Source organism: Macaca fascicularis, chromosome 11, assembly GCF_037993035.2.
Source record: "Macaca fascicularis isolate 582-1 chromosome 11, T2T-MFA8v1.1".
In the NCBI taxonomy this organism is placed as follows: Eukaryota; Metazoa; Chordata; class Mammalia; order Primates; family Cercopithecidae; genus Macaca; species Macaca fascicularis.
Window position 1 is genome coordinate 68,942,957 of NC_088385.1, and position 15,645 is coordinate 68,958,601.

The following is a 15,645-nucleotide window of genomic DNA, read 5'->3' on the forward strand; positions in this document are numbered from 1 at the left end:
TACAGTGTGTTTAAATAATTAAACATTCTTTGAAAACTGCCCCCAAATAGCTACTCCAGTGCCAAAAAAAGAATAAAGGAGACTGGCCAGCTGAGGTAGTCTCATAACATAATTAAATATGCCTAAGAAACACACCATTCTCCGTTAGCTTTTACATTTTTGTTTTTTGTTTACTTTTGCAACATTCAAAATACCTATATAAAAACATTAATTTGAAACTGTAGTATAAGGTAGCCAGTGGCTTGTATAAAATAGACCAGAGTTAAATTCCCTGCAACTGCACTGAGCTCTTCTGTAAACCTCAGTTTGCCTCATCTGTAATACAGAGCTAAAGCTGACTTCACATTTGTAAAATACTTGCCTGACCTCTCAGCACACAAATGCTAAGTAAATCATAAGCACTAACAGGGATTCTATGAGAATGGCTCCCTAATAGTGCTTACACTCTACTGACAATTGTTTGTACTTGATTTTCAAGTGTTCTTAAATCATTTCATAGCGCAAGCTGAACATTACCGCTAGAATCTGTAGAAATCTGTAATTTCTAAGGCTTAATATTTTTGGTCACTTTCAGTGGAGATTAAATAAAAGTGATTTAGTGGTGATAAGAAGAACTCCAACTCACCTCATACACACTGGTGCATTGAGAAACATCAATAAATGTTAATTATCTGACTGTCACATTATTAAAACTTTGATAAGTCTGTTCTTCTCATAAAGCAAATACAAAAAAATAAAACATTTTGTCTGTAACAAACTCTTATTTTTATCACTTCTATTTGTCTTTAGGTGATGTGCCCTATTGAAGGCAATGGGAGACACGTACATCATCTTTCTCATATTTCAGCATTTTTCAAAAAAAAAAAAAAAAGACTGTTGATTTGTTTTAACCTCCACAGAGGCTTTGTGAAGGAACAAAGGTACGTACGGTCAGGATGAGACATTTCCTATTTTTATAAGCACCTTCAAACTTCCATTGCTTACATTCGTATTGAATTTTCTCAAAGCACAAAAGTAAAAAAGTCTCTACAGGAATAAAACTGTATCCAAACTATTCCATCTCAGACTTTGTCTTATTCCTAAAAGTACTCTACAGAAGCAAATATTTGAAAACGTAATGGGAAATAATCCAATCTAAAACACAGTACCCAAAATTTAACCTTATCAATAAAAAAGAAAATCGGTATTTTGGTACTATGATAGTACTAAATATTCCACAAATAACACACTCAGAAGAGAAAAAATAAAATTCTATATTCCTGATTATTGCAGGGCTTAAAAAAATCACTTAAATCTAAATACTGGAGGGAAATGTAGTTTGCAGAAAATTATGGAAGCACAGTCACGCTGCAGACAAAATTGCCCTGAAATTTGCCCAGTTCAGAGCCTCAATGCATACTTACATATTCTCCTTATTAAAATGCTAGAAATTAATTTCTTGCCCAAGAGGAATTCATAGTCCCATGTTTAAAGCACAAAGATTACAAGGGGAACATTTAGATTATCTACAGATGCCAACACGTGAATTTAGCCTATTATTATTGAACATTTGCAGTTTATGGACAAAAAAATAGTAAATCAGTAAGTTCAGCAGGATAGGCTGCTTAAGAAGGATTAGACTATCAGACTATAAATGAGATAGAATTTTACTACATGGAAATCAGTGAGATAAATTTAAGCTTTGTAGCTTACAAATTTGTGGTATTTACTGCAAGGGCAGCACAATAGAAATCAATGCCTGCCACTACCCACTCATAAATCTCTAATCATAGCATGTAACAGGTTTGAACTAATGCGGAATCAAGTCGAACACAATTTTCCTGGTTAACATATTATAAAAGTAGGTGTGTTCATAAACATACAACAAGAAAAAGGAAAGAAGACTTCCTACTGCTAATGGGTGCCATTTGAGACTTAAGTTAATAGTGAGTCTAAAATTCCAATAGCTAATCCTTCAGGCAAATACTGCACCCAGATATTAAATACTACACACATCATCATCACACAGCATGGTAGCTCTGCTGGAGTTACTCCATTAGAAAAATCAACCTTATTACTAGTCTAATACCACAGTGTGAGTAATGAACTGCACTGTAAGTTGTATAGAATCATTTAATGAACTGCAATAATATGAAATTTCCTTTTGGTCTGTTTAATAACTTATCTTATTCACTCAACTACTCAGGCTTCAAATCTTGACCATCTAATATTAGACAACGGGAGATTCACTGTGTAAATATAACAAATTAGTTGTAAGTTAGTTGATAATTTAAGTTCACCTTCAAATATAGCACAATCAAAAGCCAAAATACTATTTCACTTTTACAACAATTGGTATAATGGCAACAGGTTCTATCTTACAAAGTCTACGTAATAGGCCTCACCAATATATGCAGAAGGGAAATGAACTATCTTGGACCCACTTTGCAGGAATAGTGCCAGGGCCATGCTAGATGCTTCTTAAATACTTCATATCTGACTGTTGACTGATATCTTAGTGAACTACTGTGCAATGCATTTAACAAAAATCTTTAAAATATATATTATTCCACTGGGCTATATAAACACACATCAAAACATCCTACTGACAGCAAAAACCTTAATTTTATAATTCAGGCAATAAAATACAAAGATTATAAAGCTACATTCTCAAGAATACAGGGTAAATTTAACACACTAGTGGACCAACTTTGACAGCAAGATACCAACATTTACAACCCAATAAGATAGTATTTATTATTATTATTATTATTATTATTACTATTATTATACTTTAAGTTCTAGGGTACATGTGCATAACGTGCAGGTTTGTTACATATGTATACTTGTGCCAAGTTGGTGTGCTGCACCTATCAACTCGTCAGCACCAAGACAGTATATTAACCAGTGTTGCTGCGTAATTTATTTTGTGTTTGTGAGCTGAAAACAATTCAAAATGATGTTCATTTGGGCACAGTGGCTCATGCCTGTAATCCCACATTTTGGGAGGCCAAGGTGGGTGGATCACTTGAGCCCAGAAATTCAAGATCAGCCTGGGCAACATGGCTAAACCCCATCTCTACAAAAAAAAAAAAATACAAAATTAGCTGGGCATATTGGTGCATGCCTGTAGTTCCAGTTAGGAGGCTGAGGCAGGAGAATTGCTTAAACCTGGAAGGCAGAGGCTGCAGTGAGCAGAGATGGTGCCACTGCACTCCAGCCTGGGTGACAGGGCCAGACTCTGTCTCAACAAAATAAAAAATAAAAATAAAATAAAATCATGTTCAGTTGTCAGTACTTTTCATCTTGGCTGCCATAAATAGGCCATAAAGCAACTTAAAGTCAGATTCCACTAGCATTTATTAAACAGAACTATTAAATATCAAGTATTGTGCTAGACTTTTCCACATAAATTGATAATTCTCATGATCAACCAGATTTGGAAACCACCCTGCCAATGGTGGGCCACGTCTCCACAATGCTATGCCCAATAGCTTCAATGATAGGACAGACAACCTCCTAAAAATACAAAGTCCATCCATTTCATCGTGAAGAGCTCTATTAGCAAATTCTGCTATAATTAACCAAAATCTGTTTTCTAAAAAGGTCTGTCCTAGCACCTCTTCTAGTATTACAAATGAGCCCTCTTCTCTCCTATACAAGAAGACAGCTATTCACATACATGAAAAGTTACCATGTCTCCAACTTGCTGCAATTTAAACTTGTCTGCCCCATCCTTGATCTTTCTGGTAGCATTCCGTCTTTTTCCTTCTTATAATTTACAACTGATATATCATTTGTTTGTTCACTTTTTATAGCTTGTGTTCTCTGCTAAACAAGGGCTCTCTGAGTCCGAGGATCATGTCTATTTTGTGAACCATTGCACAGCCAGTATCTAAAACATAACAGGCACTCAATAAATATTTGATGAATAAATTAAAGAATAAATTATTTTGATGCATAGGCTCATAATCTTTGGTTTATATCACCACACTCATTTTTAGAGATAGAGTCACAGGAGAAGACAAAGAGTTCCTCAATTAGCTGATCTCCTACATAGTAGGAAATCTCAGTAAATGGTTTTAAAGTAGATTTTTTAACAATAAAGATCAGCAGCATTTATTTATTCTATAAATACATATATTGATTTTCTACAAAGTGCAAACAATGTACCAGACACTGATGATATAGTGGTGAGCAGAGTAGATATAGTTCTTGCCCTCATGATGTGATAATGAAATTTAAGAGGTTACTATATAGAGAAGCAAAGTACACTATTTATTGCAAGAGAATTGCATTAAGTTCACATCCTCACAAAGATCCGGCAGTGAGACATCAATTAACTATCTTGTAATCAGATAATAACCACAGCAAGGAAAAAGAGAAGATGGCAGGCCTCAATTTAAACAAGTAAATCATGGAATCATAAAGCTGAGACATGAGTGGTCCAATTCATAAATGCAGAAAGTAGAACAGTGGTTGCCAGGGGTTGAAGGGATAGGAGAATGGGGATTTGTATTTAATGGGTATAGAATTCTATTTTGGGAAGACGAAAAAAGTTTTGGAGATGGATGGTGGTAATGGTTGCACAACATTAATAGATATAATGCCACCAAATTGTACACTTTAAAACAGTTACAATGGTAAATTTTATATTGTGTATATTTTAACACCACAAAGAAAACTACAAAAAGAACTGTGTCACACATGGCAGTTATATTTCAAACAATGTAGTAGTCATTTACCATGCATATGCACAGAACTCGGGGTCCTGAGTTTGTTTTTGAGTTCCACGTGCACAAATAAGGAGAAACACTACCAACAGCAGGAACTTAAGTGAAGGAAGACAACCACATTTGACAAATGATGTATCATTATGTGACCAGTGAGAAACCTCAAGGATGCCGACAGTTCATTTTTTACTTAAATTCCCTTTCAGGAAAGCTCTCTAGGACTGTGAGACTCGGTGATTATTTTTTAATTCTCTCACCTCCAAAACACAAAGAAATCTTTACCCCTCAAGTGAAAAAGCTTAACTTTGCAAAAATCTTAGGGACAAAACTACCAGAAATGACTCAAGGATGAAGTCGGGAAATACTGGGAAAGCTAACTGGAAAATGTTAACTCTGTCTTAACACTCCAACTGCCCTCAGACCCTTCTTCCCACAGGCGCCAGGGAAATCATATTTAAAATCAAGATGCAGGTGGCATATGACTGAGGAGAAAACCTCCATTCCTAATATAAAATGTAAGGCATACTGCAACAACACTCCTCTGGGCCCTTCTCATAATCGACCATCCTACCAATCATTCATACGGATAGCAAAACCAGAACAGTGTCACCGCCAAGCCAGTCAAACTGTCAACAACATTTATTATTGTGTGTACAGGGTACCAGTAAGTGATACAAAAGAAAAAGTCTCATCCTTTGCCCTTCAGGAGCTCATAATAGGAAGAATAATTATTTCTGCCATACATGTAGGGCAGGGGAGTTGGAATGCAATGAAGAAAAGACCATGAGCTCTGGAGTGAGACAGATCAGTGATCTAATACCAACTCTAACTTTTTAGCTGTATGACCTTAATGATAATACATAGCTAAATTACTGAGGGCTTACCACACACCACGAAGTTTGGTCCATAATCCATCCCAGCTAATCTTCACAAACCCTATAAAGTAAATACTATTATTGTTTCATACATAAACTCAAGCTATTTAATTTCCCTGAGCCTCAGTTTCCTTGAGGGGATGGAGGATTAATACCAACTTTTTATCATTGTTTTGAAAGTTACATGAGCTAATGCGTAAAGAAAATAGCTTAAGATACTATAGACTCTCATTATAAGAATACTGATACCAGTATTTCATTAAATGTCTATAAAATGCACATATTTAGAAAAATTACTCTAAGAAAGCATTTTAGATATCAGTATTTTGTTATAAATAGTCTGAACTATTTGTAAATTCAATTTAATTCAGCAAGTATATGTATTCTTGCTATATACAAGATACTGTGCCAGTTACTGCAATATGCACGCCAATATATGACACAATTTTGGTCATTAAGGAGTTAGTAATCCAGGAAATTAATAACAGAATACATTCTATCTTAAAATTAACTCAACTAACCAAGGCCTAAGAGTTGGGCACATGGTGAAATATTTTTATTCTGGAGTGTATTTTGTTATATTCTCCATCACTGTTTTAAACCATAACTGCAAGATGACTTTTTCCCTGAAAAATATAACTTTCTACAAGTTAAATACCAGGTTATTTCATTAAAGTATGGTTCCTCTTGTTTTTCACATTAATATAGCATATATATTTTATAAACACTTGTATCAACTGAGCACTTGCTGATTTTCAATCATCAGCATGAAATTCCTTCAATAAAAGAAAACAAGCAGCCAATATTCAAGCATTCTGTTTATAACGACAACCTAAACTGCCATTCAAGCCCACTGCTGTCTGTTATAATTATCAGAATGAATGGAAATAAACGATCAATAATAGGAAAGCTTCTTATTCATCTCCCATGGCAATGTGCTTTCAATTCCTAGTGAGATTTCCCAAGATATTTATGGAGAAATCTTCCCAGAACATTGATCTCAATTGAAGATCTTATAGTTTGGGAGAATGCAGGGAATTTCCCCATGGAAATGGGGAAAGATATGATATAAGGTACTGCGCATCCCTGCAGTAAACAAGTACTGAGCATTTATAAAATGTTTGACAGAATTGATAACATAGATACTGTAATTAGCGTGCATTATAAAATGTTTCCCATCCCTCCAGGTAAACTCCATCAAACTATAGTTTTAAAAGCAGTTAACATACTGGAGTAACAATCATTAGTCAAAACCCATTACATTTCATTGTGAAATCCCCAGTATTATCATTCTCTTTCATCCTTCCGGGAAAGAATAGCAATCCATGTATATGATTAAGGGATATCACCATTTATTCACACAAAATCAAGCAAAGGCTTAAAGACAGTATTTCATACATTAGAAGTGTCCATTCAACTAAGCTTAAAGTTAAGTTTTTAAAAAAATTCATGTTTTACACCACAAATGATGCTTCTGGTTCTTAAGTTTCCAATTTAATTATTTTCAATTTCTTAATATATTTGTATTCAATTTTAGTTTTATTCATTTTAATGCTCAACGTTCAGACTACCTCACTATAAATATTGAAAGACAATCTCATCATTGTAGATTAAACTGATTCCAAATCATCTCAACAGGATATTGAGAACTTACCTTTAACCGAAAATGTTTCATTTTATTGATACTAAATGACTACAAATGCCAAGTTCTATACCGGCACTAGACATATAAAAATGACTTCAGAACATAGTAAGAAAGAGAAACACAAGAAAGACAAGAATTAAAATACAACATGAAAAGTGCCATACTAGTATTATTATACCAAAGACCCACAGAAACACAGAGGGAATATACCCTCATTACAGCCCCCTTCCTTTCATTTCTACCTGGAAGAAAGGAGAACCTACATTTCCAAAGGAGGTAGTTTTAAGCTTAATATTAGGGGACAAATAATAGCTCACTAAGAAAACTTAAAAAGAATGAAAGAACATTCCAAGTAAAGAAAAATGTAAGACACAAAGCCCAAACGTAGAAATGGGCATGGTGTTTTCGGAGAATGTCAATTAGTTGTGTCAATGAATTGCAGCACAGATAACACTGGGATATGGACAGGGAGTCAGATGAAAAGGGTGAAGGTGAAAATTAACTACCTACAAACCAAACTGTAAAGACTATTCTATTTCATGCTAAGGAGTTTATACTACAGGCAAGAGCTGCTTATTTAAATTTTCTTTGTGTTTGAAAATGATTTCCGTGAAAACAACCCTTAACTCACTTCTCATTCACTGAAATGTACTGATTGAGCACCATTTCTCTGCCAGGATTGGCAAATATCACAATCGCCAAAATTTTTCTGCAGCCTGGTTTTATATGGCCCACAAACTGAAAATAGTTTTTACATTTTTAAATGAATAAAGACAATCAAAGTAAGAATAATATTTCATGACATGTGTTTATACAAAATTTAAATTTTAGTGCCCCTAAATAAAGTTTTATTTGAACACAGTTATATTCACTCCTTTACATATTGTCCATGGCTGCTTTTGTGATATGGTAGCAGAGATAAGTAGTTGCAATAGAGACAGTATGGCCTGCAAATCCTAAAACACTTACTAAAACAGGAAAAGGTTGCTGATTTCTGTGCTAGATACTGGGAAAACAAAAGGTCTAATTATGGAGATGAACCGAGAAGCAGATCAATACAATTCAATATGATAAGTACTGTGGTACAAATAATCTCATAATATTAGATTAACAGATGCTTGGGACACATAGCCCAAATGGTGGGAAAGGACTCTGAACAAGGAAAGGCTTCTTTTGTTTTATTTTTATTATTATTATTATTTATTATTTCCATAGGTTTTGGGGGAACAGATGGTGTTTGGTTACATGAGTAAGTTGTTTAGTGGTGATTTGTGAGATTTTGGTGCACGCATCATCCGAGCAGTATATACTGTACCCAATTTGTAGTCTTTTATCCCTCACCCCCTCCCACCCTTTCCCTCAAGTCCCCAAAGTCCACTGTATCATTCTTTTTTTTCTTTTTTTTTTTTTCTGTCTTTCTGCAATATTTTATTAAAGGTCTTTACAGAGCAACATTGAGACTCCAGAATACAGCTGCCAAGGAGACCCTGTTATGCTGTGGGGACTGGCTGCGGCATGGCAGGTGGCTCTGGCTTCCCACCCTTCTGTTCTGAGATGGGGTGGTGGGCAGTATCTCATCTTTGGGTTCCATGATGCTCATGTGGTCAGGCAGGGGCTTCTTAGGGCCAATCTTACCAGTTGAGTCCCAGGACAGCTTGATCTTCACCTTGATGCCCAGCACACCCTATCTGAGCAACACATGGCGCACGGCAGTATCAATGTAGTAATTAACAGGGTCTCCGCTGTGGATCATCAGGCCACCCACAAACTTCATGGATTTAGTCCTCTGTCCTCGGAGTTTCCCAGACACCATCACCTCGCAGCCTTTAGCCCCACTCTCCATGATGAACTGCAACACACCATAGCCAGGCCCTCCTCACAGCAAGCCCTCCTAGGAACTTGTAACGCAGAGACTCTGCCTGGGCAATGTCACGACCCCTAGTGGCCACCTTGTCAGCATAAAGCTCTACACTGCCCTCTGGAAAGCCAAACGTCTTCTGAACTACAGCAGTGAGTTCCCGAATCCACCGGCCCTTCTCACCAAGAATATTCTGTGTTCTAGTGGCTAAGATAATCATTTCTGTCCTGGTTAGTGTAAAGGAAAGGCTTCTAAAACTGGATTAGATAAAATTTAGAGACCAAGTGATGAAGAGCCTTACATGTCCTGCTAAAGACTTCCAATTCCATACTGAAGGCAATGGCCAGCCTTTGATAGGTTTTAAGAAGGTTTATGACATGATCAGTTTTATATTCTAAAATGGTGATCCTAGAAGAAATTTATATAATTATACTTAATGCCATTTTCTTCCATAGCAAACACAACACTGGGATGTCAGGATTATTTCCTCTAAGAAGAATTAATGAACATTCCGATCAGGCAATCATTCTTACTCGCTTTTTCTCTCTTAACAAAATAATAACAACAACAATAATAGCTAGTACTTTTTGAGTGTTACCATGTGCCAGGCACTTGCTAAGTGCTTCAGTGTATTAATTCGTTCAATCCTCACTCATATAATCTGAGCAAGTAACTCCTGTCAAACTGGGTACATAAAATAATGTAATTAGATTTCACCCTTTTCTGGATGAAAACATTTATAGTGCTCAAATCACATATTCTTATCTGCTCTTAGGCAAATGTACTGAACAGTTGAAGCATAAACTTTAGCTCCCTTCATCAAGCAAGACAGGTAGTTATGTAATCACTCGTTTATCCACTCCAATTACTGGCTGAGTGTCTGTCATGTGCCAGTAACTGTGCTGGGAAGATATGAGTGTATACCAGCAAGTAGTTCTCATTCCCAGGGGTTCCTGTGGCTGAATGAGGGGAGGAACCATACCACCAATCTCAGACCTGAACCATAGTCATTGTTTATCCCCCTCCGCCCAGGATTATACTGTTGGATACATCTAATATTTGAAATTCTTATTAAAATATCTACCTTCGAAGCAGTCTTGCGAGTTGATGTTCTGGTAAGAGAGAGAAAAAGACAGTGAGAGACAAAGAGAATCAATGAGCATCAGTGATGAAAATGAAGTCAAGAAAGACAGAAATCACTAGTTCCTAGAGAGCCAAGGATTGGTATTTCGGCCTGTTTTCCAATAGCAAAATGAATGAAATAACAATGGATTGTTACCCGGAGTAACTAGGTTGGAAGTGGAGGGAAAGGGGCTTAGTGAGGGGAGGGTGAACAGCAAATGTTTGGACAAGAGAGGGACCTCCCTCTGTGATATATGGCATTTGCCTTGATTTATGCTATAAAAGATGCAGGAAATTTTTTATACATCTAAATATTTTTTGTGTTAGATAACCTTTCTTTTGAGTTCAGATCTGAATTTAATAATCATATATATATCTCTAGGATAGAGGATATACTATGCTTTACAGGCTGAATAACTTTGTTGGAAAATTAGATAAAATCAGATGAAACAAAGAATTTGCCATAAGTCAAACCAAGACTTATGAACCATGAGCTTAAAATCAAGATTTTGTAACTAAAAAGATGCTGAAGTGTATCTGGAATTTCCTCTGAATTTCCAACAGCAGCTACATACCTCTGAGCTTCACCAGAAATCAACACAGAGAGAGAATGATGGCATTTTGTAGTTCTGTACTCTTTCAATTCATCTGAGATGGATAGCTTCACTACTACATCTACTCTTTACAGTCTGAACTGGACCTGCTGCCAAATGGAAGGAGAAAAATTAGGTACAGAAAAAAACACAAATCTCCCAAAAAACTTTCCACATATAATTTTCTCTCATTAAATGTTTTTCTTCTGCACATTATCTTTATCCTCAGTTATGTTATTAGAAGACATAGGAGAGTTAAACAGGCATTTGTTAAGATTGTGAAACGTCAAAAGTTTAGATAACTTTGAAAGATTCTTTTTGTGTCTGATTTAATTGCAAGTTTTTCAATATTGGAATCGGTGTTACTGCTTGAAAACACTCTTTGTTCCTATTTCTCTTGCATGCTTCCCATTTGGAGACATTTTCTACTTCATGCAGATCCCTTTCCCCTCTCATCCCAACAAAGTCTGGTATAATCATCTTTGTCGCTACCAGGAAAGTCAGTAAACAGCTCCTTGATCTCAGCATTCATTCTCTTTCATTTTCTGTGTATTCTTGATATATGCTATTGGAAATAGAGTTCCCCAAAATCCATAGCATAAGTAACCTGACTGTAGCATATTAATAAAAAATGAACTCTCATGCAAAGTTAGATGAATAGTTGCCTGGATAGAGATATAGGTCCCATTGTGCATACCTTCTTCTAAAATGATTTAGTGATAATGTCCAAAATGCCTGTTGGTTGGTTAGAGCACAATCTCTGCAGATTGGTTTTGCATTGCAGCTAGACAAAGTTAATGTCCCATATGAGAAACCATTTTGGATCTCAAACTACTGAGAATCCTAGAATGAAACTTCGAAAACACTGATTTGGACATTGGCCTTGGGAAAGAATTTATGACTAAGTCTTCAAAAACAAATGAAGCAAAAAAAAAAAAAATTTGACAAGTCAGTGCTAATTAAACTAAAGAGCTTCTGCACAGTATAAGAAACCATTAACAGAGTAAACAACCTTCATAATGGGAGAAAATATATGCAAACTATACATCTAACAAAGATCTAATATCCAGAATCTATAAGAAACTCAAACAATTGAACTAGCAAAAACCAAATAACCCCATTTTAAAAAAATGAGCAAAAGACATGGACAGACACTTCTCAAAAGAAGACATTCAAGCAACAACAAACATATGAAAAATGCTCAACATCACTAATCATCAGAGAAATGTAAATCAAAACCACAGTGAGACACCATCTCACACCAGTCAGAATGACTATTAGAAAGTCAAGAAAAAGAATGCTGGCAAGGCTGCAGAGAACTAAGGGAACACTCATACCCTACTGGTGGGTATGTAAATTAATTCAGCCATGTGGAAAGTAGTTTGATTTCTCAAAGAACTTAAAACAGAACTACCATTCAACCCAGCAATCCTATTTCTCTGTATACATCCAAAAGAAAATAAATCATTCCACCAAAAAGACACATATACTCATATGTTCATCACAGCACTATTCACAATAGCAAAGACATGTTGCCTATCAATGGTGGATTGACCAAGGAAACTGTAGTACATATACACCGTGGAATACTATGCAGCCATTAAAAAATGAAATCATGTCCTTTGCAGCAACATGGGTGCCATGGGTGCAGCTGTAGGCCAATATTCTAAGCAAATTAACACAGGAACAGAAAACTAAATAATGCATGTTTTCACTTATAAGTGGAAGCTAAACATTGGGTATTCATGGACATAAAGATGGCAACAATAGAAACTATGTACTACTAGAGGAGGGAGGGAGAGAGGGAAACAAGGGTTGAAAAACTAACTATTGGGTACTACGCTCAGTACCCAATAGTTATATTTTTAGTAGGCTTCTTTTTGCCCTTGGAACTTAAATTATTAATGATCCTCATTGATTGGGTTCTGGCATGTGCTGAAATATATATGGTATAAAAAATGAACAGGGTTGGTTGTTTGCCATGTTAATGTGTATTACCAGTTAATTTAGAGTCTTGACTACTTCTTTATTCTGGGTTTTAGCTCCCACTTATAAGTGAAAACATGCATTATTTGGTTTTCTGTTCCTGTGTTAATTTGCTTAGGATATTGGCCTACAGCTGCACCCATGTTGCTGCAAAGGACATGATTTCATTTTTTAATGGCTGCATAGTATTCCATGGTGTATATGTACTACAGTTTCCTTAGTCAATCCACCATTGGTAGGCAACATGTCTTTGCTACTGTGAATAGGGCTGTGATGAACATATGAGTATATACGTCTTTTTGGTGGAATTATTTATTTTCTTTTGGATATATACAGAGAAATAGGATTGCTGGGTTGAATGGTAGTTCTGTTTGAAGTTCTTTGAGAAGTCAAACTACTGATCTTGTAGTTTGATCTTGTACTCATCTCTTGTCACTAGAACAAGAAGATCTGGGTGATGGGATCAATCATACCCCAAACAGCATTATGCAATCTACCCAGGTAACAAAACTGTACATGTACCCCCAAATCAAAAATAAATGTTGAAATTTTAAAAATCAAAAAATAAGTGAAACCCTGTCTCTACTAAAAAATACAAAAAACTAGCCAGGCGAGGTGGCGGGCGCCTGTAGTCCCAGCTACTCGGGAGGCTGAGGCAGGAGAATGGCGTAAACCCGGGAGGCGGAGCTTGCAGTGAGCTGAGATCCGGCCACTGTACCCCAGCCTGGGCGACAGAGCAAGACTCCGTCTCAAAAAAAAATAAAAATAAAAGTAAGCAAATAAATAAATGAAACACTTTTTAAGAGAAAAAAATCTGATTTCTAATAAAAAGCTAATCTTTGACAGCCTTCTCTCAGTATTAAATAGATTTTTAAAATATTATGGACTGTTTGTACTTAAATGAAACAGTTTCTGCATGAAATCTATCATTCACATTTAAGCAGAGTGGGTAAAATTTAGCCAGAACATTGGATGGCTATTGTTTTACAATTGCTATTGTAAAAATAATAAAATCTGTTTTAACTTGCTTTGTATAACACTTAGTAGAGAATAAGCCTTGCATTTTAAAGGCACCTAATAATGAAAAAGATGTTTTATAAGAAAAATTAGAACAATTTTTTTGTATTCTAGCACTGATTTTTGCAAATTGCTTGCTCCATCTTAATTACAATGCATACTAGAGTTTTTACCTAAGGAAAAAATATATTTAATAAAAATATTGAGCATCTACCATATGTACTACAGAGGAATCCAAAATAAAGAAGTAGTCAAGACTAAATTAACTGGTAATACACATTAACATGGCAAACAATCAACCCTGTTCATTTTTTATACCATATATATTTCAGTACGTGCAGGAACCCAATCAATAAGGATCATTAATAATTTAAATTCCAAGGGTTAAAAGAAGCCTACTAAAAATATAATTGGAAGAGCTTTCACATCATCCTGTTTAGATGAACATAAACATTAACCATGAAAAGGATTAATTAAAATGAGTTTATTGTCTTTCTCTAACCCTCTGATACACTAATGTTGAACTGGAACGGTTGCTAAGGTGTTCCACTGGTGTGGTTTCCACTCCTCGCTTGTTTCAGAGGTTTACCTGAATAGATATCCAGTCAAAGAAGTCACATAAAGAAGACAGAGAGAAAAACATAAGTTCCTTTGAGGTTTGTCCTTAAAGCGTCCTGCCTGGCTTCCCCACAAGATGTAACAGGGCAAACCTAGGATGGATTTGCTTCCTTCTTGCAGATACAAACTTCTAAACTTTCAGGTTCTTGGCAAAGCCTGGAAACATCCCTTGTCACTAGAACAAGATCTGCTTCTTGGTCTGATTCTCTTTCCAGCTCCAGCTCAACTTGACCTTTCATGATGTACACTTCCTTGTTTGTCTCACAAACAGCTCTGATTCTTCTATCTGCTGGCAGACAGTGCTCACTCTGTCCAGCTTTGTTTTGGTTTGCAGAGCCTCGGAGACAGTCTATGTTTTGAATTTGCTGAATAATGCTATTATTTGGTTTATTCTCTGTAATCTTCTATTTTTAGCAAAGGTTTCCATTTCTAAAAATACTCAAAATTACGATAAATATTTTGGGGATTTGGAGCTTAAACAAAATGACTTCGACAAAGGAAAACATTTAGAATTATAAATTTGCATTTAAACATTTGACCATGCTGATATCACTTATGTGGCAATATCAAACAGCATGAGATAAATCAGAACACAGCTTGAAATTATAGGCCTAACTTATTTGATTCCATAATAATTTTAGGGTCTTTCCTTTAAAAATCAATAGTTCGAAGATGTATTTTTTTCCCAGGGAATTCTCTTCTCTTTTTGAATAATGATTATCCTATGGTTCACAGAATGGCATATATAAAAGCACTGTTTCTACAATAATTATTGCTAATTTTTAAATTTAGCTAAATAACATTGGCCACGTATTTATAAGTATAAAATCAGAAAAAGTCATTGAACTGAAAGCAAACTAATTCAAAATATGTAAATGAAAATGTTCTAGGCTGGACCAAGGATTTGCATAGAAGTTACTATTTTGAACTGCACTTGTGTGATTGCAAGATAAAGAATTAACATGCAGCATAGAGCCCTTTGGCATAGCCCTGGAAAAAGGAAAGGAACTAAGAACATAATATTCACAATCAAACAAATTAATAAACTGGAGTGTTGATCATGGGAAAGTGGAGTTGTGGTAAGAAAAGCTACTAAAGAAGATTAAATTATTCTTAAAAGAAATCATAAAATTTAAAAATTTCTAAGAAGGTGAAATTTGTTGCAACAAACAAAGCAAAAACCATTCCTAGTTTTTTGTGTGCTAATGTTGTGATTGAT

General features: G+C 35.5%; 1 protein-coding gene and 1 pseudogene across 5 annotated transcripts in view; both read right to left on the reverse strand.

Annotated features, from left to right (window-relative positions):
• TAFA2 (TAFA chemokine like family member 2) overlaps positions 1–15,645 on the reverse strand; it is a 510,015-nt gene that overhangs the window by 320,949 nt on the left and 173,421 nt on the right. The window lies entirely within an intron of this gene.
• LOC135966098 (small ribosomal subunit protein uS3 pseudogene) lies at positions 8,404–9,431 on the reverse strand (annotated as a pseudogene).